This window comes from Myxine glutinosa, chromosome 4 (genome assembly GCF_964187855.1).
Source record: "Myxine glutinosa chromosome 4, kmMyxGlut1.1, whole genome shotgun sequence".
NCBI classification, from domain to species: Eukaryota; Metazoa; Chordata; class Myxini; order Myxiniformes; family Myxinidae; genus Myxine; species Myxine glutinosa.
Genome location: NC_136264.1, coordinates 14,814,398 through 14,837,687, shown reverse-complemented (window position 1 = coordinate 14,837,687; position 23,290 = coordinate 14,814,398). Strand labels below are relative to the sequence as shown.

The window sequence follows — 23,290 nt, the reverse complement described above, 5'->3', positions numbered from 1 at the left end:
TTTGTAATTCTTGCGAGTAAAATGAACCCAAGATTTCTTCTCCATTTAAATCATATAATTTGTAGGTCCAAGGGACTGTATCCATTACATCAATGATTTTAAATAATTCACGAGTCCATTTTTGTGTATAACCTTTCTCAAAATGACTTTTCCATTTGTATATTCTTACAATATCACCAACTTTAAACTTGGGCTTTCTCCAATTAATCTCCTTTTCATATTCTAATTTTGTAAATGTTTCCGATGGTTTTGATTTTGTTGATGAATGAACTGTATTATTGTAATTATCTACAATATCCTGAATTAAATACACCCATTTTTGAGAACCGAGTTGTGTGAATTTTTTATATAATTTCTCTTTTAAAGTACGATTAAAACGCTCAATAACAACTGCCTTTCCTTCATTAAAGGTGCTGTATAATTTAATACCCTCCCCTTAAGAAATTTCATGAATATTTTGTTATAGAACTCTGTTCCCTCATCAGTCCATAACTTCTTTGGTTTCCTTTTATCCCGATCAAATATTAGCTTAAAGGCTAACATTAAAGTATCACCCCTTTTATTTTTTAAAGGGACAACCCAGGCAAATCTACTCCTCAAATCAATAATGGTTAAAGCATACCTGTATCCCCTGTCATTATCTATCTATAATTCCAGTAATCTCTGTTTGTTTGTACGTTTGTACGTTTGTTTGTCTGTGACCGCTGTTTCTCGACAACCACGGGTCCGATATACTTTTAACTTGCCAGGTATATTGCTGGGGACCCGAGGATGTGCCTTTTCAAGGTTTCATATTAATCGGACAATTACTTACCGAGCTATGTCCAAAAAACGATTCAACCAATCAGAGAGCAGCGAACTATCGCGTGTGCCGAACGTGGCGGACACACTCTGCCTCGGATGGCACATTTGAGAGCGTATTCATTTATTTCACGTTTGCAAACTATGTTGGCGTTAAACTATGTTTTAAAACTAATAAAAACGAATTTGCGATTCATTCGCTTTCCTGCGCGTTTGTGCACGCGATGGCGATTTCTTTACCAAACTCCGGAAGCCGTTCGCTTTGGACCAAACCATTTCATGTAAATAGAGGGGGGGGGATATAATTTTAGATATAGATATAGTACGGGCAATGCCCTAGTTCAATTAAATTAAATCAGCGGACCATATGTGGTCGGTGTATTTAGAATAAACCTTCCTTCTTTTAAACTTTGTGATTATAGGTTTGTGTAATTCTTCAGCCAAAAGCTCCTCAGTCTTGATAACATCATTAGAGCCTAATAGTTTTTTGAGGAATAACCAAGACCAAGTTTCAATTTAGCATTTATCAAATTTCTCACAATAAACCTATCAACTTTCTCTCTCAACGTTGGATTTTGTATCAAAGACAAATTATACAACATTTCGCTGTCGGCTTTATGTTTTTCAGTCAACGTAGTGGTTTTCCCATAAGCAATATCATGCTTCATACACACTTCGTCAACCCTATTTGTAGGTTTAGACCAAGGTTTAGGATTGCCAGCCTCATCTAATCTTTTATCCAGGTTTGTTCCTGGACCACAGAAAGAATACCCTGGAAGGTGTAATTCCCCTGGAATTCCAGTTGTTGTAAATTTATTTCCTGACAGAAACTTTTGTATATCTCCTCCTCTTTTAGGTGAGATGAATTGGCACTTTTTAGAGCCACACACTTGACATATTCCTTTTTGATAAACTCTATTATTTTTAGCTTTAACATAAGAGATATTTTTAGATTTAGTTTTCTTTTTACATTTGAGACAATAACTCATATTTATTTATCAGAAAAATTCCGACAGAGTATCAAAACCTTTTTGGTTTTTAACATATACATTTCTATCTTAATTTTTAAAACATAAAGAATCCTAAGGAATGCCTTCACTCTCTCCTCCATTTATTTACAAATAAAAACTAACTAAAGTCAATGACACCAACATCATCAATCACATAATCTTTTCCTTCTTCTTCTTCTTCTTCTTCACCACTTTCTCGTTTAAATCTCCTCCCTGAAATTGAAGACATTGACGTTGTTATTTTTGAAACCATTATCTTCATAAGAGTTGTTAATTCTTTAATTTCCTCTTCGGTGCGTTGAGATTGATTTATTTGCTGTAATACACTCAATCTTTTACGAATCTCACTGATTTCCATCTTTTTATATTTTTCCTCCCTCTCTCTTTGCTCCCTTTCCTCCCTCTCCTCCTTCTTCTTTTTCTCTCTTTCCTCCTTCTCCTTTTTCTCCCTCTCCTCCTCCTTCTCCTCCCTCTCCCTTTCCTCCTTCTCCTTTTTCTCTCTTTTCTCCTTCTCTTCTTCAACTCCTTCCTCATCCCTTGCTACCCTTGAGTTTAAACCCCAAAGAATATTATACATATACTCATCTGGATTTTGAGATATTCTTGTATCTATAATTATTTTTCTCATAATAGGATACCAATAAGATTTGTTGACGATTTCTAAAAGAGTTTTATATTTCATAACTTTGAGAAGTTCATTTTTATTTAATATTTTAAACAAGTCTCTATTTGTGGGTTTAACAATATCAGTATAAGGCCAGTTTTTAATGACAAAATTCCCATGTATATGCTCCAAATCATAAGGTATGTAATACCGAGCACCCTTTTCTTGTAGGTATCCTTGAATACAAAAATTATAATTCTCTTGTAGTCTTCTTCCTGCCATTTATGTATCAGAAATATATGTGAGATTAATATTATGACAGGTAATACCACCCCATCTTCCCACTACCAAATTGGTTTGTATTCCCTGGCTTTCTATCCTTATCTCATGACCTTCCTTCTTTGTCATGCTAACCATCGCTATACTATCATATATTTTTCTTTTCTTAAAACCATGTATTTGTTGTTTATTAATTGTACTTCCACATAAATCCTTATCCTCACCAAGTGGATAATATTCTTCTTTACGAGACTGATTAAAATCATGTAGGTCTTCTATGTTTATTGAAAAAGACCAATTATACCCTAAATCAGGCATATCGTACCCCCATTTATTAATTCACATATTAACTATATGTCCTTCTTTATAAAATTCAATTGTAAGTAGGTAGTTAAATTCAATGAGGAAAGGTGTATGGTCAGTATAACCAGGTGTTGTGGTTGTAAATTTTACTTGTTTAACAAAACGTGCTGTTTTCTTTAAAAATATATATTGTGATAAATCACTTAATCTAATTAAGTCATTTGCATCTGTAGGGTTTGGATAATTGATTAATTTATAAGTATTCTTCATATTAATATTTTTACTTACACTATATTTTTGTCGTTCAGCCTGTGCCTTTGTATAATAATTTGATAAATCAATATCCTGAGAGGATTTTCCAAAGATAGAACCATCTTTTCCAACATAAGTCATTTATATTAGATTAAAAATGATATCATAAAAATTTTCATTTTTGTTGAGTTGAAATAATACATATAAACATAATTGACCACAACATTTAGAATTAATTTCTTGAACTTGAAATGTTTGATAAACACCATTCTGTAAGAATTGTATTACTTCAACAGGTGGTGGCATACCATAACTATCAAAATAATATTTATCCTGACTATTATGAATACAAACCCAATGAGAACCATTCTGTGTGTCTAAATTCATAATAATATTCTTTGTATTCTTATTTATATGTATTAATTCATCTCTCATACAAATAACCACATTATCAATTTTTAGTGTTTTACAATACTTAGCTAGTTCTATATTTGACGTTGTATTCTTTCCAAATTGTTTAAACCATTTATCCATTTATTTATGAGAAAGATACAATCCATTACCCCGTTTAGTTAGTTTAACACCCGCTTGAGCGATAGAGGACAGCATATCTCCAACCAACAATCTAGCTTTATCAGGTAGACTTTCAAGTTTTTGAGCAAAATCTACAATTACACCACTTCCACTAATTTGTTTCTCCAACTCCTTGTTATGTCTTTCCAATTCTTTTTGAGCTTTTAGTTGTGCCTTCCTTTCGTTAGCAGTTTTTACCGCTGCTGAAATACCACCAGTCAATGCTCCCGCCGCACTTAAACCAGCAAATAAAGGAATTAGAAACGGGAGAAATCCTCCTCTTGACTCGTCTATTGAATATTTCTTTAACATAGGTTTCGTCATTTTAATTTTAAGTGATCCAACATCATTTAGTGTTTTTACTTGTGTGTGTGTGAGTAAAACATCAATTCTTACAGCTCCTTTTCTTTGAATTGTATTAACATTAATAATACAAGGCTTTTGATTTTGAATACAAGATGTTAATTTATTAAGATTGATTTGATTAACATATACCCCAACCATTTATTTATGAGAAAAAACCTATGTGATATTAATCATAACACCATTATCTGTATTAATCTGTAATTCTGTTTCCTCCAAAAGCAAACAATATGCATTAACCTCTTCACTCTCCCCTCTTTCAATGTATAGAGAAGTATCCACTCGATTAGACTTTATAGTTTCCTTTTGAGAACTCAGGTCAATTGCGTAGATTGTATAAAGTTTTTGAAATGCAACCATATCCAAAATAGGATCATTATTACCATTACTTTCGCACACCTTTTGGTAGGACTTGTAGGCTTCCGCAAAATCATTTTTTTCCCAATCAATTTCCAATCTATCTCGCGGATAAAATGTGCCATCAAGAGAAACCCGAAGTTGTTTCACCTTAGCATTATCACTCAGCGCATTATTCTTATTAGTACCGTCCTCTCCATCTGGTTTTTTAAAAATGAGCCAGAGGTATCGTGGCTTTCCTTGAAGAACACCCAAATTCCAAGTGTAGGTAGTGTGTTCCAGTTTAACGTGTTGACATCTTCTTTTAAGGTATGATACATTTAGCGGTTTCTTTGAGTTAAGTCTTCTATTTAACATCTCTTCCGTTTTAAGATTAGGAGTATATTCACTGATATACCAACACAAATCATTAATAACAAATTTATTGTTGTCTCCAAAAGCATTTTCATCCCCAAAAAGCAACCTATTTACATTATCATTCCTTTGTAGTTGAAATCTAATTTTAAGACCATACAAAACTTTATCATAATCGCAAAATCCAAATATACCTTTAAGAGGTACTGCTACGGTAAAACTATTCACTGCTTTTGTTTCATCATTATACATTGACTTCCTTTGACTATAACCAGGGTCTGCGTTTGTACCCGTTGACATATCAGGAATAAAACCTTCAACAGCTCCCTTACCCATTCTATCACTAAACGAATATAGTGTAAATTTCATCATTTCAGATGTAGCAGAGACATAATCAACCGCTTCAACCTCTTGTGTTCCAATATACAGGCGGACACTGTCAAACATTTTCCAGAAGAAATCATTTACGAGTGTAGCATTAGTATTATTCGCAGCCTTAGTGAATTTAAATTTACACAGCAAGAAACTATCAGCTATATTCAAGTAAGTTTGTTGATTATTTATTTCAAAACTTTTTGTTCCGTTTGAATTCCAGTCTGTTCCTGTTATAGCATTTACCTTAAAATAGTCTTCCTTTTTAGTGGAGTTTGAAATGATAATCGTATCATCCAAATCATAGATACTATCAATCGCTTCCATACTTGTATTTATATAGCATTAAAATTGTTGAAACCCTGACCCAAGTATTTTAATGATTTTTTGTCGTTCTTGTGAAGATAGTTGAGTTTTACCTTTTTTTATTTCTTTGATTGCTTGTAATTTATGAGACTCCTTTTGAGCATCTTTTATACTCTTTATAGCACCCGCAACGGAGCCCACGGCAGAAGCAGTTGAACCAATTAGGTCTTTATGTTTAAGGATGGTTGAACCAATACCCATTAGAGTATCAATTATCCCATCTCCTTTATTTCGAAATTGATGACCTACACCTCGTTGTCTCAGGTTTATAGTATCCTCTACCCACATACCTTGTATAATCTGGTGAAAGGAACATGCCCTCCCCTGTAATTATTTTATATTTTCCCAACTCGTGTTTTCTCACAATAACCATTATTTATTTATTGAAAAACTTCACGTAGGTGAATTCTGATGGATATAATTTCATCATTAAAGGATATCATATGATTATCTTGGTCGGTTATCCTAAAATTTACTCTGTATATGGTTTTTCCTGACACAGGTAAATAGACAAGATTTTTTGGTTCCATATTAAATTTATAACCAATCGGGGTTGAGTATGCACTGAATGAAAATATTGTATTTGTTCTTATTCCATCGTTATAAGCACCATCAATCAAATCACAATGAATTAATACTGAATTTATACCGGAGGATATTTGGATAACATTATCACTGTAAAACGTCCCGTTATTTTCAATCTTTTTTGAAGAGAAACCCAATAGCTCTCTAAACGGTGGGAGGACGGTGGGACGGTGGGAGGGATTTTCGAAGCTCCACACGGTCTCCACGTTTTTCGAAGTTAAGTCTGTTCACAATTGTATTTTGTCGAAACTGTATTTATCTTTCGGTGTGTGAAGTTATTGTGTGCAACTTTGGTTGTTTCTCAGTGTTTATCTTTCATAAATTGATCGTCTGTTTGCCGTGTCGCGAGCAAGGCCTTTGCCGCGTCGCGAACGATTTGAAATCGAAGTTAAGTGATTGTTCCCATTTGTATTTTCGTTAAAACTGTATTTATTTATGGTGTTGTACGTATATTGTGTCCCGACGAAGATTTTTCGGTGCAAATCTTTCATACCTGTATTGAAAATCGTGTTAATTCGTGTCGTGTCTTGAGGCCTTGTACAGTGTGCACTGTACAACCTTGAGGCTTTGTTTTTCTCTCAGTGGTCCATCGTTTTGTGATCCAATAACTTTCGTTCTCTGTATTCCCAGTCTTTTCACCCAGAGCCTACTTCCTTGTGTAAATCTCAACTCGGAAAAAAAAAAAAAAAAAAAAAAAAAAAACATTTCCTTCTCTGTTCTCATTCGTTTATTCATTCTTATTCGTTCGTTCGTTCTTCGACCACGTGTTTCTCCCCCATTTCCCCAGATAGTTTTCACTCATTAACCTTCAATGTTTACACTTTCCCCTCAAGTTATGTATTCCGTCATATTTTATAACACCTTTTTCTTCTTCTTCTTTAAAAGGCTGCTTTCGACTTGCTCACCAAATCAATTCATCCCAAAAAAAATATCCATCTCCTATAGTGCCTTTTTTCTACATTCCCTAAACTCTCCTGCACTCCATCCTCCATCCAGCGTCCTTAAACGTATTTTTAACTCGAAGGTCACAAGAAACTCATTTTGCAACAAATGTTCGTTTCCCATAAATTGTACACTTTCAAAAATCCAATCTCACCCCTCCCCTCCAAATCTTCCCCATAACCCCTCCCCTCCAAATCTTCCCCATCACCCCTCCCCTCCAAATCTTCCCCATCACCCATCCCTTTCAAATCTCCCCCCTTGCCCCCTCCCTCCTAAACTACCCCCTCACCCCTCCCCGCCAAGACGCCCCCTCGCCCCTCCCCTCCTAGACTCCTGCCTCACCCCTCCCCTCCAAATCTCCCCCATATCCCATCCCTTTCAAATCCCTCCCCTTGTCACTTCCCTCCCAAACTCCCCCCTCACCCCTCCCCTTCAAATCTCCCCACCCTCATTGCTTCTCAATTTCCCCCCTCTCACTCCCCCTCCTCAAAGCATCCTCCCCGCTTCTTCCCCCTTCAAACTCTCACCTCCATCTCCCCCAACCTTCTGCCTCGCTCTTCCCCCTCCTCAAATAACACCTCATTGTGGCTCACCCAATCACCATCAAACCTTTTGTCCGCCCCATCCTTCCCTTTCTCCGAGCTATTCTGAAATCTCTGACACACCTTCAACAGCTCTCCCTACCTCTTCCACCTCTTCCACATCTTACCCTACCCCTCCTCCCCCCTGTTCTGTATCTGATGCTCCCCCTTCCTCTTCATTAACGGTATGGACCTCAAACATCCGGGGCCTTCGTTCAAACTTAACTGATCTCTCCATACAGGTTGCTTCTGTCAAACCAGACGTGATCTGCTTAACAGAAACTTTCCTCCTTTATGATGTCTCTGATTCCATAGTATCTCTCCCGGGCTACTCCCTCCTCCGGTATGATAGACCTGAGCCTCGTCCTGGAGGCGGGGTTGCTATCTTTATCAAAAACTCTCTTCCTCACTCGCCCTGCACTGCACTCTCTCCACCTCACCCCCAGGAATACCTCTGGCTACGGCTTCCCCTTCGCTCCCACCTCTTGTTCATATGTGTGTTGTACCGTCCACCAAACAGTGATGACTCCATCTACATCTCGCTGTCTGATGATATGGACCAACTTCTATCTACTCATCCCAACTCTCTCTTCCTCATATGTGGTGATTTCAACTGTCATCATGCCAGTTGGCTGGGTGTGGGTACCTCTCTCACCAGCCATGGCTCCTCAGCAAAGGACTTCTGCGACTCACTGGGACTGACACAATCTGTCAATTTCCCGACCCGGATCTCAGCCAATGGAGTATCTTCTCTTCTAGACTTGGTTATGACTAACTTCCCTGAAAATGTCTGCTGCTCTTCTTCTGCTCCGATCGGATCATCTGATTATGTCCTTGTTAAAGTGGACATCTCTCTGACCATCCTCAGGGAGCCTGCTCAGTGTCGACGAGTCTGGCATTTCACTCAGGCCAACTGGCACGGTCTTCAAGCAGCCATCAATCATCTGGACTGGTCTCCCATCTCTACCACCTCTGACATCAACTCATCCTGGGAATTCTTCCAAAGTAAATTGCTCTCTCTCATGCACAGATTTATCCCATCTCGTCTTCAGTTGTCATACCCTTCCTCCCGTCCATGGTACACGGAATCTTGTGGTGAGGCTGTTGCCCAGAAACAACTTGCCTTCGTCTCCTGGAAAGCAAATCCAATGGAAGGAAATCTCATTTCCTTTCACAAAGCCCGAAACAAGTGTGTGTCCACCCTCAGGAGAGCCAGGAAACAATATCTCTCCGTTCTCAAGACCGAACTCTCTTATCTGTCTCCCTCTTCCAAATCCTGGTGGCGTCTGGTCAAATCCGTTTCTGGTGTTTGTTCCCCCTCCATCCCCTCCCTTACCTCAAACGGCTACACAGCTGACTCCGCACGTGAAAAAGCTGAATGCCTCAACTCTGTGTTTGCCTCTAAATCTTGTGTCCCAAACCCATCCCTCTCTGTACCCACCATACCCAGTCGTACCCTGCTGCTCCTGGACTCCGTGTCCTTTCCTCCTGACAAGGTGGAAAGGTTTCTGTCAACCCTCGACTCTGATTCTGCAACTGGACCCGACGGCATCAGCCCACGGGTCCTAAAATCCTGCTCTGCTGCTCTATCTCACCCTCTCTCTGTTCTCTTCACCCTCTCTTTTGCTCAAGGTCAACTGCCATCTGCTTGGAAATCAGCCAACATCACCGCTTTGCACAAAAAAGGTGCAAAAACAGATCCTAGCAACTACAGACCAATCAGCCTTCTCCCAATTATCAGCAAAGTCATGGAATCCATCATTGCTTCGGATATGAAATCTTTCCTCTTCTGCAATGGCTTGATCTCTGATCATCAATTTGGTTTCAGACCAGGTCACTCTACTCTGGACATGCTGCTTCTGCTGTCTCAACAATGGATGGAGGTCCTCAATGCCAAACAGGAAATTAGAGCTGTCTCCCTCGACATATCACGTGCCTTCGACACGGTCTGGCACCCCGCTCTGCTCACCAAACTCTCCTCCTTTGGTATCCATGGAAATCTCCACGCATGGCTGGCGGACTTCCTCTCTAGTCGTCGTCAACGTGTGGCCCTGAATGGGTTTCTCTCATCTCCTCTTCCTGTTCAGGCTGGAGTTCCCCAAGGCAGTGTTCTGGGCCCCGTGCTTTTTCTGGTCTTCATCAATGATCTCTCTGACTCTCTCGAAAATCCTCTCTATCTCTTTGCTGATGACTCCACTCTCTGCCGCTCCATTCCTCTTCCCTCAGATCGGCAGTCTGCTGCCTCCTCGCTCTCTGAAGACCTGGACAAAATCACAGACTGGTCAAACAAGTGGAACATGTCTTTCAATCCTGACAAATCTCACACTCTTACTATGTCTCTCCGAAAAGATCGACTGGACAACCCTCCCATCTACTTTCTCAACAATCCTCTCCAAGAAGTTCTGTCGCTCAAGATTTTGGGTCTCACTATCTGCCATGATCTTTCTTGGGAAAACCACATTTCCAAGCTGGCCTCCAAAGCCAGTCGCCGACTGGGCATCCTCCGTCGTGCGAAGTCCTTCCTCGGCACACCTGAGCTCCTCACCACATACAAGGCTTTCATCCGCAGCTCAATGGAATACTGTTCTCCCCTATGGGCCGGTGCTCCTGCCTCACACCTAGCTCGGCTTCACGCTGTTGAAACCAAAGCTTTCAGAATTATTGGAATGTCCCGCGATGAAGCTATCTCTGAGGGCCTTTCACTCATTCACCGCAGGCAGGTAGGTGGTCTTTCTGTCTTCTACCGACTCCTCTCCGGCCTTGCACCCCCAGCTCTCTCTGTGCTCTGTCCCCCAAATATTCCTACAGGTCGCACAAGATCTGCCAGCAACCCTCTGATGGTTAAACTGCCGAAATCTCGGCTCTCTGCTCACCTTCACTCTTTCATTCCTCTTTTCTCCCGCCTCTGGAACAAACTCCCTCACTCCCTTCAATCCCACTCCTCCCTCCAGGTCTTTAAAACAGCTGTTCACCACCATCTCTTATCTTCCCCCATCCAAAACCTTGATCTTTTCTACCCCCGCTAATTCACCCCAGATCCACCTTGTTTGAAATTCCAACTTCTTTCCTGGAAGTCCTGGCAGTGTCCATATGTTTTATACCTCTCCCACCACCCCCTTCCCATGCCCCTCCCCCCCAAAGCCCTCGCCCTCTCTCAGATCTCTCGATGTCTCCATGTCTCTCGGTCCCTGCTCTCAAATGTTGTGTTTGTGTCCTTCCCCCTCTCTCCCCATCTTGTCTACCGCTCCCGATGGTATATGTTTTATGTGTCGGTTTGTCTTTCTGTGTGATTAATGTTCGCTCTTTCACGAGCCTCGATCTTGTATACAAAAAAAAACAACGAATTTTCAATCGTGAAATCAACTTTATAATTATTTTTAAGTTTAATAGTTGATTTTGAAGTGTGTTTTTGAATATCTATTACAATATTTTTTGGTTCATCACCTTTTTCTTTCATAAGGCGAGAGACTTCTGAAGATATTTGAGAAATCTCGTAAGCTCCAGGTGAAACGGTTATAGTTTTATATCCACTTCCTGGATTATAACTAAACTTGTTGTTTTTCTCTGTGATATTAAACAAGGTATTATAAGTTTCCATCGACAATAAAGATGCCTCATATGAGGTAAGGGGGTCAAGTTGTAGTGGGTAAGGGAATGAAGCTGTGTAATCGCTCGTGAAATTAAAACTAAGAATTGTGCTTCTCATCTTATTTAATATCTAATAAAATATCTTTGTATTGACATTTATTAATTATTTTCATATTCATCAACTGATCTAAAATGGCTGAGGATTCATTAAAACAATTGTTGTTTCCAGCCTTCTTACTACCTAACAACAATAATAGCCTATTAACTAATTGTGATGGGTCATTTGGAAGAAAACTAACACCTGAACCAAGTTTACTTAAAGCATCAATAATATGTTTCTCCTTCTCATTCTTCTTACTTTTACCAGCAACAGAAACTCCATAATCAAGTGCATTTAACAACTCAATATATACCCTATCTTCCTCTCTTTCCATATCAAGTGGTTCCTCAAAATATTTTGAACCGCTGAATCCGGGGTTTGTTAGAAGAAACATTAATCTTGGAGTTAATTTAACATTTGGTTGAGTAGAACTCAAGAACATCAATTCATCATTAAATATCAATACCTTTTCTTCCACAAGATGAAACACTGCTGGTTCTTCTGTTGGAATGAGACCTGCTCTGGTTTTTGAACCCGCCGAATATTCATTGTTTTGAAGAGCTTCCACTACATAATTAGGGGGTTGATTTACCTCCTCAAGTTTCCGAAATAATCCCTCGTCATCATATTCTAATTCACCAAGTTCTTGTTTTGTTATCTGACTAAAATCTTTGAGCATTTGAAGTTTTTTCGGAGTAAATTCTACCGTGGGAACTGTAGGGTGTTGAGTTTTCAAAAGTGGTTTAAAGAATTTCTCTTGTTTTCTTTCAAAGGCTTCTTCACCAGTTAGTTTCTGTCTCCGTTTCTTCTTTATCTCTTCCTGTTGCTTTACAACTTTTGAAACCAACTCTTGATGTTCTTTAAACTTTCTTGCTCTTTCTTCGGTATTCATTTTCTGTATTTATTTATTGAAAAATATCATTTAATGAATTGTAAAGGTCAATGGGAAAATTTTCCTTTTCTTCATCATTATAGTAAATGTGTTGAAATAAATCTTTTTCTTTAAATATTTCATCAAATTCTTTATTGGTATTAATACGAGTTGTTATTTCTTCTTCACTAATACTTGTATCTCTGCTTTTCATACGTTTGCGTTGAGTCTCCTCATCGATATCAAAACCGAATGATAAAATCTTAACTCCATCACCACACAATTGTTTAATAATTTGTCTCAGTCCTTCAGGATTAGTTTCTAAAATCCCAAGACCATTAGATTTTACTTTATTTAACTCACTCTTACAATGTGAATATTTTGTAGAACCAAGAGAGACCTCCTCAAATATTTGACCTTCGTTCCTCAATCGCATATGTTCCTCCATTGAAATGTAGTAATAATCTTTCCCTTCTACTTCTCCTGGTCGCTTTGCTCTGGTTGTAGTACTCACAAAACGAATCATAGGGTGTTTTTTAAAAAAACTTACAATCTTTTCATTTTTACTATTCAAGATTTTAGATTTATGAAAGTTCTTTCCAGAAGCAGATTTACCCACAAGGTTAATAATAATTGTTGTCATTTATATATGTAATTATGTTTAAAATAAAAATACATCCTTTAATATCTCATCTTGTTTCACAACAATATATTTATATTTTTCAATCGTGTGTTTCATATAATTTTCAAATTCTTTTTTACTACATAACGTAGAGCAATTATCTCTCCAAAAATTATTTACATCTATTGAACTTAACTTAAATAAAATAAAAGTATTGGCATTGTTTCTTATTGAGCGTCGAGGGAGTTGAAAATATGATTGACTAAGATATATACAATTACAAGAAGAATGTCTCCCTCTTGTATAGTAGCTATCCATTACTGTTTGGTTTCTCTCATTAACACAATCATCAAAGATGACGAGGTTCTTTTTTGATTTATCTAAATCTTGAGGTGAAGGTATATCATCCGTATTATCACTGAGAATACAAGTTATGGGTTTTGGTTTCGATTTTGATTTCTGTGTATCACAAAATAATTGTATTATATCTTCAATATTATAATCATTTAGTTTGTTTTGAAGTTTAAATAAACCGATAATGTCTTCCTTTTTAAGACCTGCATTAAAACCCTGTGAGAGTAGTTGATACTCGGGTTGAAAACTAGACTTTGTAAAAATTATTAAATTATCATAATCTAAAAAATTAGGACCAAGGAGCATCTTTAAAAGTAAACAGGTTTTTCCACATCCGCTTGAACCAACTATTAGACATCTCAATGAATTTGGAATGTTTTTATGGTTATTAAATTTTATCTTATTTTCCCAAACGGGTAAAAAATCATTCATTTATATATTTGGAAAACAAGTCATCTAACTTTTTTTGAGCTATTTTAGAAACTCTATATTTTATCCTGAGTTCGGGTTTAATTTCAAAATAATTCATTATTTTATTTATATAGTATCTTGTATTAACATTTCCATTAAAATTATTTTGAATAATAAATATCATTAAACCCTTATACATTTCCTCAATACAAATAGTCTCTTCCCTTGAAAGAAATGGTGTATTATCATCACAATACTTAACATTCATCTCTCTTATTAATCTTGTAAAGTAATTCATTTTTGGTTCTAATTTAAAAGAGTTATATATATTTTTATATTTTTTATTATCATTAATTAAAATTAAATCACAGAAAATACATTGTTTATATGAATCCTCATCATTAAGCCCCACTCTATCACAAGCCGGACAATTCTCTAATTTATCATATGGAGAGTCTGGAAATTCTAAATATCCTTCAGAACTTATCATATTTATGTGGTAAATTTTTACTTAAACTAAATGCAAGTTTATTCATTAATAAATACAATGTTTCAAAGCACAAAAGACAAATTTCAGTCAATCTCTACTTCGGTGAAAGATATAGAAAAATATGTCAAAGATGTTAAATTGAACAAAGATAAATATGGAAATTTTTGGGTAAAATCAGTTATGGAAAATAACATGAGCCCCTCTATTTCATTTAAAGGAAGAGCTCTAACTATACCTGGAAAGACATCCATTAAAGTAAATCTAACAAAAGTTTCTCCTCTACTCCTGGCAATTTATTCAAAGCTTGAAAAAGTGATTGACCACGATACTTTGAAAAAGAATGATAAGACCATCAACAATACTCGTGGAGAAATTTGTATTTACTTTAATAATCGAAAGGGTGTAGATCTAAGTAAAATGAATGATGTTAATATTTCTGGTGAAATGTCATTTCGTTCTATGATAGTTAGAGATTATTTAAAGATAACTTTTGATATTAAAAATGTAGAGATTGAATCCGTTAATGAAAGAAAGTATATTGGTATAGATGGAAAGGTTTTTTCTGCTAATTAAATATGAGTCATTACAGCAGTGAAGATTTTACTATTTCATTGAACTCGGACGATAGTGATGATAGTATTTCATTGAACTCGGACGATGGTGATGATAGTATTTCATTGAACACAGATGATAGTTATGATACTAATAGTTTGTGCTCAAATGATAGTTATGAGAGTAGCTTTATTGATGACTCTGAGTATGATTCTGAGTATTCATGTGATAGTTATGACGTAGATGATTCTGAGTGAAAAAGTGTTTTAGTTAAAGCACAGCGATATATATAAAACGGAGCTGTAAAGCTCAAAAGTGTTTTATTTTAAGCACAGTGATATATATAAAACACCACGTTTTCTCACGCTATAAATATGGTTTATTGTGATACTTGCGAGAAGGAAGTAAAATATTATAAACAACATATTCTCACCGCAAAACATACATACAACATTCTTAACAAACTTTCCCCTCTTCCACCTAAAACAAAACATTGTAAGGTCTGTAAAACAACCATCCTCAAGAAGGGGTTTAAAGCCCATCTTAAAACTAACAAACACTTGTCAAAATTGTTTACTATTAAAAATACTGATGGTGCTTTCAAAAGACATATCAGGATTCGAACCTTTAACTTCAAACCTCCCGAACCAAAGTCTATAGTTGATGCTGTAGAAATAGTCAAACCTTCTGTTCAAACATTGATTGAAAAAACACTAAAAGAAATGAAACCACTTAAATTTTATATGGGGGTAAAATTAGAAATGACAAAGGATAAAGGAGTTATAGATACACCATACATGAGAACTGAGCCACACTTTATATCTTCATATCAAGATTTTAAAACATCAGGAGTCTATGATGAACTTATTAAACAAGAGCAAGATGTGGATAATTCAATCGTAGGAAGTGGATTCAATATAGGAAAAATTATTTACATAGACATTCATATTCTTAAATCAGATCCTCTAAAAGCTTCTTCTTACATTGATTTACCCAGTGTTATCAAAAATAGAAAAGCAGTTATCAACATCAAAAATAAAGACAATAAATGTTTTCTCTGGTCTATTTTAGCACACTTACATCCTCCACATTTTCATGATGAAAGAGTATCTCATTATAAAAAATATGAGAATACATTAAATACGAAAGATCTAAAGTTTCCGATGACTTTAAATGATATTCCTAAATTTGAAAAGATGAATAATTTATCAGTTAATGTTTATGGTCTAACAGAAACAAACAACATTCAGGTTTTAAAGCTTTCTGACAATTGTAAACAAACTCATATTAATCTTCTATATTTTAATTCAGAGGAAAATTCACATTATACATACATCAAAGATATTACAAAATTAATAAAACCACAAGTATGTAAAAGAACAAATAAAATGTATATTTGTATGCGTTGTCTTAACTTCTTCCATACACAAGAAAGATTAGATAAACATTCAAATTATTGTGGTGAACATAAATCAACGGTAATCAACATGCCTAAAAAAGGCTCAAAGATCACATTCAAAGATGAAAAGAAAACAATAAAACATCCATTTGTTATATATGCTGATTTTGAAAGTATTTTAGAAAAAATTGATACTGCTTCTCCAGATCCAAAAGAATCATACACAAATAAATATCAAAAACATACTCCTTGTGGTTTTTGTTATTTTATCAAATCATCCGTTGGTGATAAATATAACAAGTTAGAGATGTATAGAGGCTCAAATACCCCAGAGGAGTTTGTGAAACGACTAGAAAAAGACTGTGTTCGATTAACCAAGATAATGAGAGAAACCAATAAACCAATGTCCTTAACAAGTAAAGAAAAAAGTGAATTTATAAAAAACAATGTCTGTCATATTTGTGAGGAGAAAATTCGTAAAGGTCTAAAGGTTAGAGACCATTGTCATCTCACTGGTAAATATAGAGGTCCGGCTCATCAAAGTTGTAATATTAATTATCAACTCCCCTCTTTCATTCCTGTCTTTCTTCATAACAACGCTCATTATGATACACATCTATTTATCAAGGAACTCTCAAAGACTTCTGGAAGTATCTCAGCAATTCCAAACACGGATCAGAAATACATTTCATTCACAAAAACAATTCACACATCTCCTATTACTCATATCAGATTTCTTGATACATTTAAATTCATGGCAAGTCCATTGGCTAACTTGGTTCAAAATCTAAAAGAGTTTCCATGTCTTTCAGAGTATTTTTTAGATAAAGATTTTCTAACACAAAAGGGAATTTACCCCTATGACTATATGGACTCATTTGAGAGATTCAATGAAACACAACTTCCTTTAAAAGAAAATTTCTATAACAAATTAAATAATAGTCATATATCTGATAAAGATTATGTACACGCACAAAATGTTTTGAAAAAATATAACATTAAGAATCTTGGTGAGTATCACGATTTGTACCTCAAAACTGATGTGCTTTTGTTGGCTGATGTGTTTGAGGCTTTCAGAACAATCTGTCATTCTGGATATGGATTGGATCCTGCTCACTATTACACTGCTCCTGGATTGGCTTGGAGCGCGATGTTAAAAATGACAAAACAAGCTTTGGATTTGATAACCGATGTTGATATGCTTTTGATGATTGAAAAGGCAAAGAGAGGAGGAATTTCACAAGTCTGTTCAAAGAGATATGCTAAAGCAAATAACAAGTACATTCCAAATTATGATCCATCGGTAGAGAGCTCCTACTTGATGTATTATGATGCGAACAACCTGTATGGCTGGGAAATGTCTCAGGCTCTTCCTTATGGAAAACTTAGATGGGTAAAGGAAAAAGATTACAAAAAGGTTTTACAAGATGTATGTATCTCTACACAAAAAGAATTGGATGATTCAAAGGTTGGTTATTATTTTGAGGTCGATTTGAAATATCCAGAGGAACTTCATAACCTACACAAAGATCTCCCATTTGCTTGTGAAAAGGAAAGTCCAAAGAAGGAGTGGTTAAGTGATTATCAACAATCATTTAATATAGGTGAATCAACAGAAAAATTACTTACTACATTTTATAACAAGAAAAATTATGTTCTACACCAAATAATTTTGCGACAATATTTATCAAAAGGTCTAAGAGTAGAGAAGATCCATAGGGTTCTAAAGTTCAATCAAAGTCATTGGTTGAAGGGGTACATTGATTTTAATACACAAAGAAGAACAGAGTCAAAAACAGATTTTGAGAAAGACTTTTATAAATTGATGAATAATGCGGTCTTTGGTAAGACCATGGAAAATGTGAGAAAAAGACAAAATATCAGACTATCAACATCTTGGAAACAAGCATCAAAATTAATTAATAGACCGAGTTTTACTAGAGCTGAGGTCTTTACTGAGAACTTTTGTGCGATCCATTTGATTAAAGAGAGTATTGAAATGAACAAACCTATTTATATTGGAACATCAATTCTTGATTTATCAAAGTCATTAATGTATGATTACTTTTATAATAACTTGAGGAAGAAATATCAAAATGATGTTAATCTACTTTATATGGATACAGATAGTTTTATTTTGCAAATTAATACTGATGATGTTTATTCAGACATGAAAAAGGACATTAATATCTATGACACTAGTAATTACAGTCCAGAGAGTGAGTTGTTCTCTTCTAAAAATAAAAAGGTGATTGGAAAGTTTAAGGATGAATTAGGAGGAAATGTAATGAGTGAATTTGTGGGATTGAGGTCTAAGGCTTATGCTTATAAATACATTGTGAATAACGTTGAAAAAACTGATAAGAAGTTAAAAGGCATAAAGAAAAATGTCATTAAAGAAACAATAAACTTTAATGATTATTATAACTGTTTAACAACAAAGAAAGAAGAGTTTCGAAAGATTAATGGAATAAGAAGTTATAAACATCAATTCTATTCAGAAGAGATAAATAAGAAAGCATTGGGGGCTTTTGATGATAAGAGGTTTATTTTAGAAAATGGAATTGATAGTCTCCCTTATGGGTATATAAGTATATAAGTGATAAGATATATATAAGTGATAAGATATACATAAGTGATAAGATATATATAAGTGATAAGATATATATAAGTGATAAGTTAAAAAGGGGGGGTTGGGGATTTTAACGGGCTACCGCCGCCTTTTTTACTATTATATAAATGATAGAACCAAGTACCAACCAGACTAAAGAGTGGAGGTGTAATCAACCTTGGTATATAAATGGTAAACATAACGAATGTGAAAAATATCAAATAGGTATAATTGAAAAGACAACTGGTAAAACAATTTACAAAACAAATAAGAGAATTAATTTAAATACCGGTGAATTGGGTAAAAAAGATGGAAATATTTTTGAGTGGACGGAAAACTTTGATGGTTGTCAGGAAAATATATACTTTAATTTTAAAATGGTATGTGGCACTGGAGGCGCTCAAACAAGAACATTGAGGGAGGTTTACCATTTTATCTTAGCTCAGTTAAAATATCTTAATAAAGAACCAAACTCAAACATCTTTTTTGTTAATATATTAGATGGTGAAGGGAGTGGCAAGAGAATTAAATTATTTCCCACGCATAAACAAATATTTGTAGGGTCGTTGTTTGAGTGGGCCAAAGATGATTCACCAGATGATATTAAGAGTAAACGGTTAAAAGGTCCATAAGGTCAGAAGGATCACAGGTTCACACAGAAGGACCATTGTTTAAGTGGTCTAATGAATAAGGATAACATGTCAAAAGGTTAGAAGGTTCGTAAAGAACAGGGTGAGAGAAATAGAGGTGTTTAGGGGCAATGAGGGAGGGGAAAAATTAACATGTAAGTCAATGGGAAAATGAGAGTGTCCCAGAAGCAACATATATACACTACTAATATACATTCGCACGATACATACACGTACAATACACATACACACTATACATACACATGCAATATACATACACACTATACATGCACGTACAATATACATACACGTACAATATACATACACACTATACATACACATACAATATACATACACACTATACATACACATACAATATACGTACACACTATTGTTACAGGGTCCCCCCCCCGCCTTACCCCTGGTCTCGGTGGACCTCCGGACCCCGAGAGGTCCCTGGCAGAAAGATGTTTTTTAGCCGCGTCGCAGACGCTGCTCATAGAGTGCCCTCTGCTGTTGTTGTTTGTCTTCTTCCTCTTCTTCTTCTTCTTCTTGTTCTTGCAGAGAAGACAAAACCTCGAAGCTCCACCCATTCTGGGAACCATAGCTCCACCCATTTTGGGAGAGGCTTCATATAAACAAATATCCACCATTTTATTAACTCGCATAGCTTTGACTCCTGTTTTGTAGGCCCGTGGTGTCTTCCTCTCTCACACAGTTTTATTTCAAATCAAATTCGATATATCATTTCATTTTTCACAGTCGCTAACATAGTTTTAGACTCGGTTGAAAAAAAACGGGAAGAAAATCCGATTAAAGTTGCCCTTTATAGAACGAAATGAATTCTCAAAGGCCTGTAACTTCAAGTCCATTGAGATATATTTTTTTTAAATCGCAGCATGTTCAGTCATACACCGCCCGAAATAACAGACGGGAAAATGCCGAGATATATGTATATATTTTGTTTAAATTGCGGCATGGTCAGTCATACACTGCCCGAAATAACAGACGGGAAAATGCCGAGATATATATATATATATTTTAAATCGCGGCATGCTCAGTCATTCACCGCCCGAAATAACAGACGGGAAAATGCCGAGATATATGTATATATTTTGTTTAAATCGCGGCATGGTCAGTCATACACCGCCCGAAATAACAGACGGGAAAATGCCGAGATATATTAAAAATTCGTCCATTTGATGACAATCGTCACGATGAAATATTTAATTTATACGTCGTCACAATAATGTGGAGAGAGGAGCATAGCTTCGTTCACGTGTCGCCACACACGGGAAATTGCCGAGATATATATTTTTTTAATCGCGGCATGGTCAGTCATACACCGCCCGAAATAACAGACGGGAAAATGCCGAGATATATTAAAAATTCGTCGCCACACACGGGAAATTGCCGAGATTTTTTTTTTTTTTAATCGCGGCATGGTCAGTCATACACCGCCTGAAATAACAGACGGGAAAATGCCGAGATATATTAAAAATTCGTCGCCACACACGGGAAATTGCCGAGATATATTTTCACTTTGCACAAAAATAACATCAAGTAATCGAATCAATAGGAATGTCCTGTGCCTATAACATCGACGTTATAGGCACAGCTGCATCTAGGCATTGTGTAACATCGATGCGGCTTTTGTTTTAATTAAAACTTTTTGTACTTGTTATCTCTCACTGGAACCAGAAAATGAAACAGTTGAGTCAAATGATGCAACCACACCCGGTTATAAGCAAACCATAATATATTATAAATCCCACACAAAGAGCCATACCGCAATGGGGCAAGCCATACAGCAATGGGGCAATCACACACAAAGAGCCATACAGCAATGGGGCAATCACCCCTACATTCAAATCCTACGATAATATCCTTATCAAGCCCCTCAACCCCACACTCACGGCACCTCCCCCAATGTCTCTGCTCCACTCCAAGGCGAAGTCCCAATGTCTCTGCTCCCACTTACGGCACCTCCCCAAATATCTCTGCTCCACTCCAAGGCGAAGTCCCAATGTCTCTGTGCACTCCCGCGATCGGGGAGTCGAGACCCGATGGTCAATTGAGGCGTCGACGAGCGAGACGACCCCGAGGTCACGTGCTCAGCCCCCAGCAGCACAGCGGTGGAGAGGAACCTCACAAAGATTCGAATTGAGGCGTCGACGAGCGAAACGACCCTGAGGTCATGTGCTCAGCCCCCAGCAACACAGCGGTGGAGAGGAACCTCACAAAGATTCGCTCCGACATACACGTTGTGGTTCAACCCGCGAGCCTCCGTATAATTTGCACGTGCCCCTCTCTGGCACGGCCGTTCCCGGCAATCCACCAGGGAATAATGCCCAGCCGACACGACGAAAGCCTGTTCCCTGCAGGGTGCTCGCGTCGCCAGAATGGCGGGCGGCTTTCGCTCCAACCCGGGTTCTCAAGGTCTGGATCCTCCGGAACCTCGCTGAGAATACCCGGCGACACAGGCTCCCCGCACTCCGGCGATATTTCTTATCGACCGAACTTCCTTTTAAGGACGCAAGGTTCCCTCGCACTGTACGTCGAACGCTGGGCCCGGGGCCTCCACCACCACACCTCTTTCCGATCTCCTTCCACCTCCCTTTTCTTCGCTCCACCTCTTCCGGTCTCGATCCGGATTTCCTTTAATCAACAACAATCCCAATACTTGGACCCACAATAATAATAACAACACTAGGAATGAGTGCCGAACCCGTAACACTATACATACACATACAATGTACATACACACTATACATACACGTACAATATACATACACACTATACATACACGTACAATACACATATACAAACACCACACACACATATACATATACACACATTATACAAACACCACACACACATATACATACATGTAACCTATACATACACACTTTACATACACGTACAATATACATACACGTACAATGCACATATACAAACACCACACATATACACATACACTATCTCGAACCATCATTTCGAAATTGTAATGTTAAACCCGAATATAAAATGTCTCGATCACTGCAGATGGCAAATCCCACGACGAGGTTAATTACACATCACTGAAGATCAGAACAGGGTCAGGAACAGAACAGAGAGAACTGGTTCACATCGCTTGGGATGTGTTTTCATAAACAGTATAAATCATTTAGATTTAACATCTCGGATTATCAGTTTGAGAAAAGGAAAACGAGATTTAAATATGAATTTCCTTAGTTTTCTGCACGTGATCCCAAAGAAAACTTTACAAAGTGAACACACGAACACAGCACTTACACGAACCACAGCTCCTGATCTTGGGAACAGTTCAAACAATTGCTTGTGTTTTCATTCATCCTTTATTCCTCGATTCAGATCACGAGTCGTTATTTCCCTGAAAGAGGATCGAGTGATGGTGTAAATAGCTGAGAGTGGATCGGACATTTTGGGGATAATTAATAACATTTTTAACGATATTGAAGTTTAATATTATTTTAACTACGGAGGGAATGAGTTCACGAGATCACCTTCCTTCGACATTAAACAATAAATACGTTTACAGTTCGTATCGGAATCCTCGATGATCCGCGAGTGAACACATTTCAATGTAAAAAAGTGCAGATTCACCACTTTAATTACATGATCACAAACTCCTTTATAAATCGAAGAAAGCAATTATTGCTATAAAATGTACAATTTTATAAACGAAATAACTTTGTACAAATTGCTAAATCTGATGTGCAAGTTCATGGCTTAAAACCCTTAAATGGTAAGTGAAATATAAAACATGATCAATGGTTCGATAAAAGATAAGTTGGGAGAAAAATCAATGAAAACATCTTTAAAACGATAAAAGCACTCGGTGGAGAGAGCATCATACCTCCACCTGGTGAACACTTTATGTTTCGTATCTCACCGATAGGC

General features: G+C 36.7%; 1 protein-coding gene across 1 annotated transcript in view; it reads right to left on the bottom strand.

The window, feature by feature from the left end:
* LOC137424458 (odorant receptor 131-2-like) overlaps positions 1-21,986 on the bottom strand; it is an 86,425-nt gene extending 64,439 nt beyond the window's left edge. Inside the window, exon 1 of the mRNA XM_078775477.1 lies at positions 21,291-21,986. The gene's annotated coding sequence lies outside the window, so the exon portion shown is untranslated. The remainder of the gene's footprint in view (positions 1-21,290) is intronic.
* Between the last annotated feature and the right edge of the window lie 1,304 nt (positions 21,987-23,290).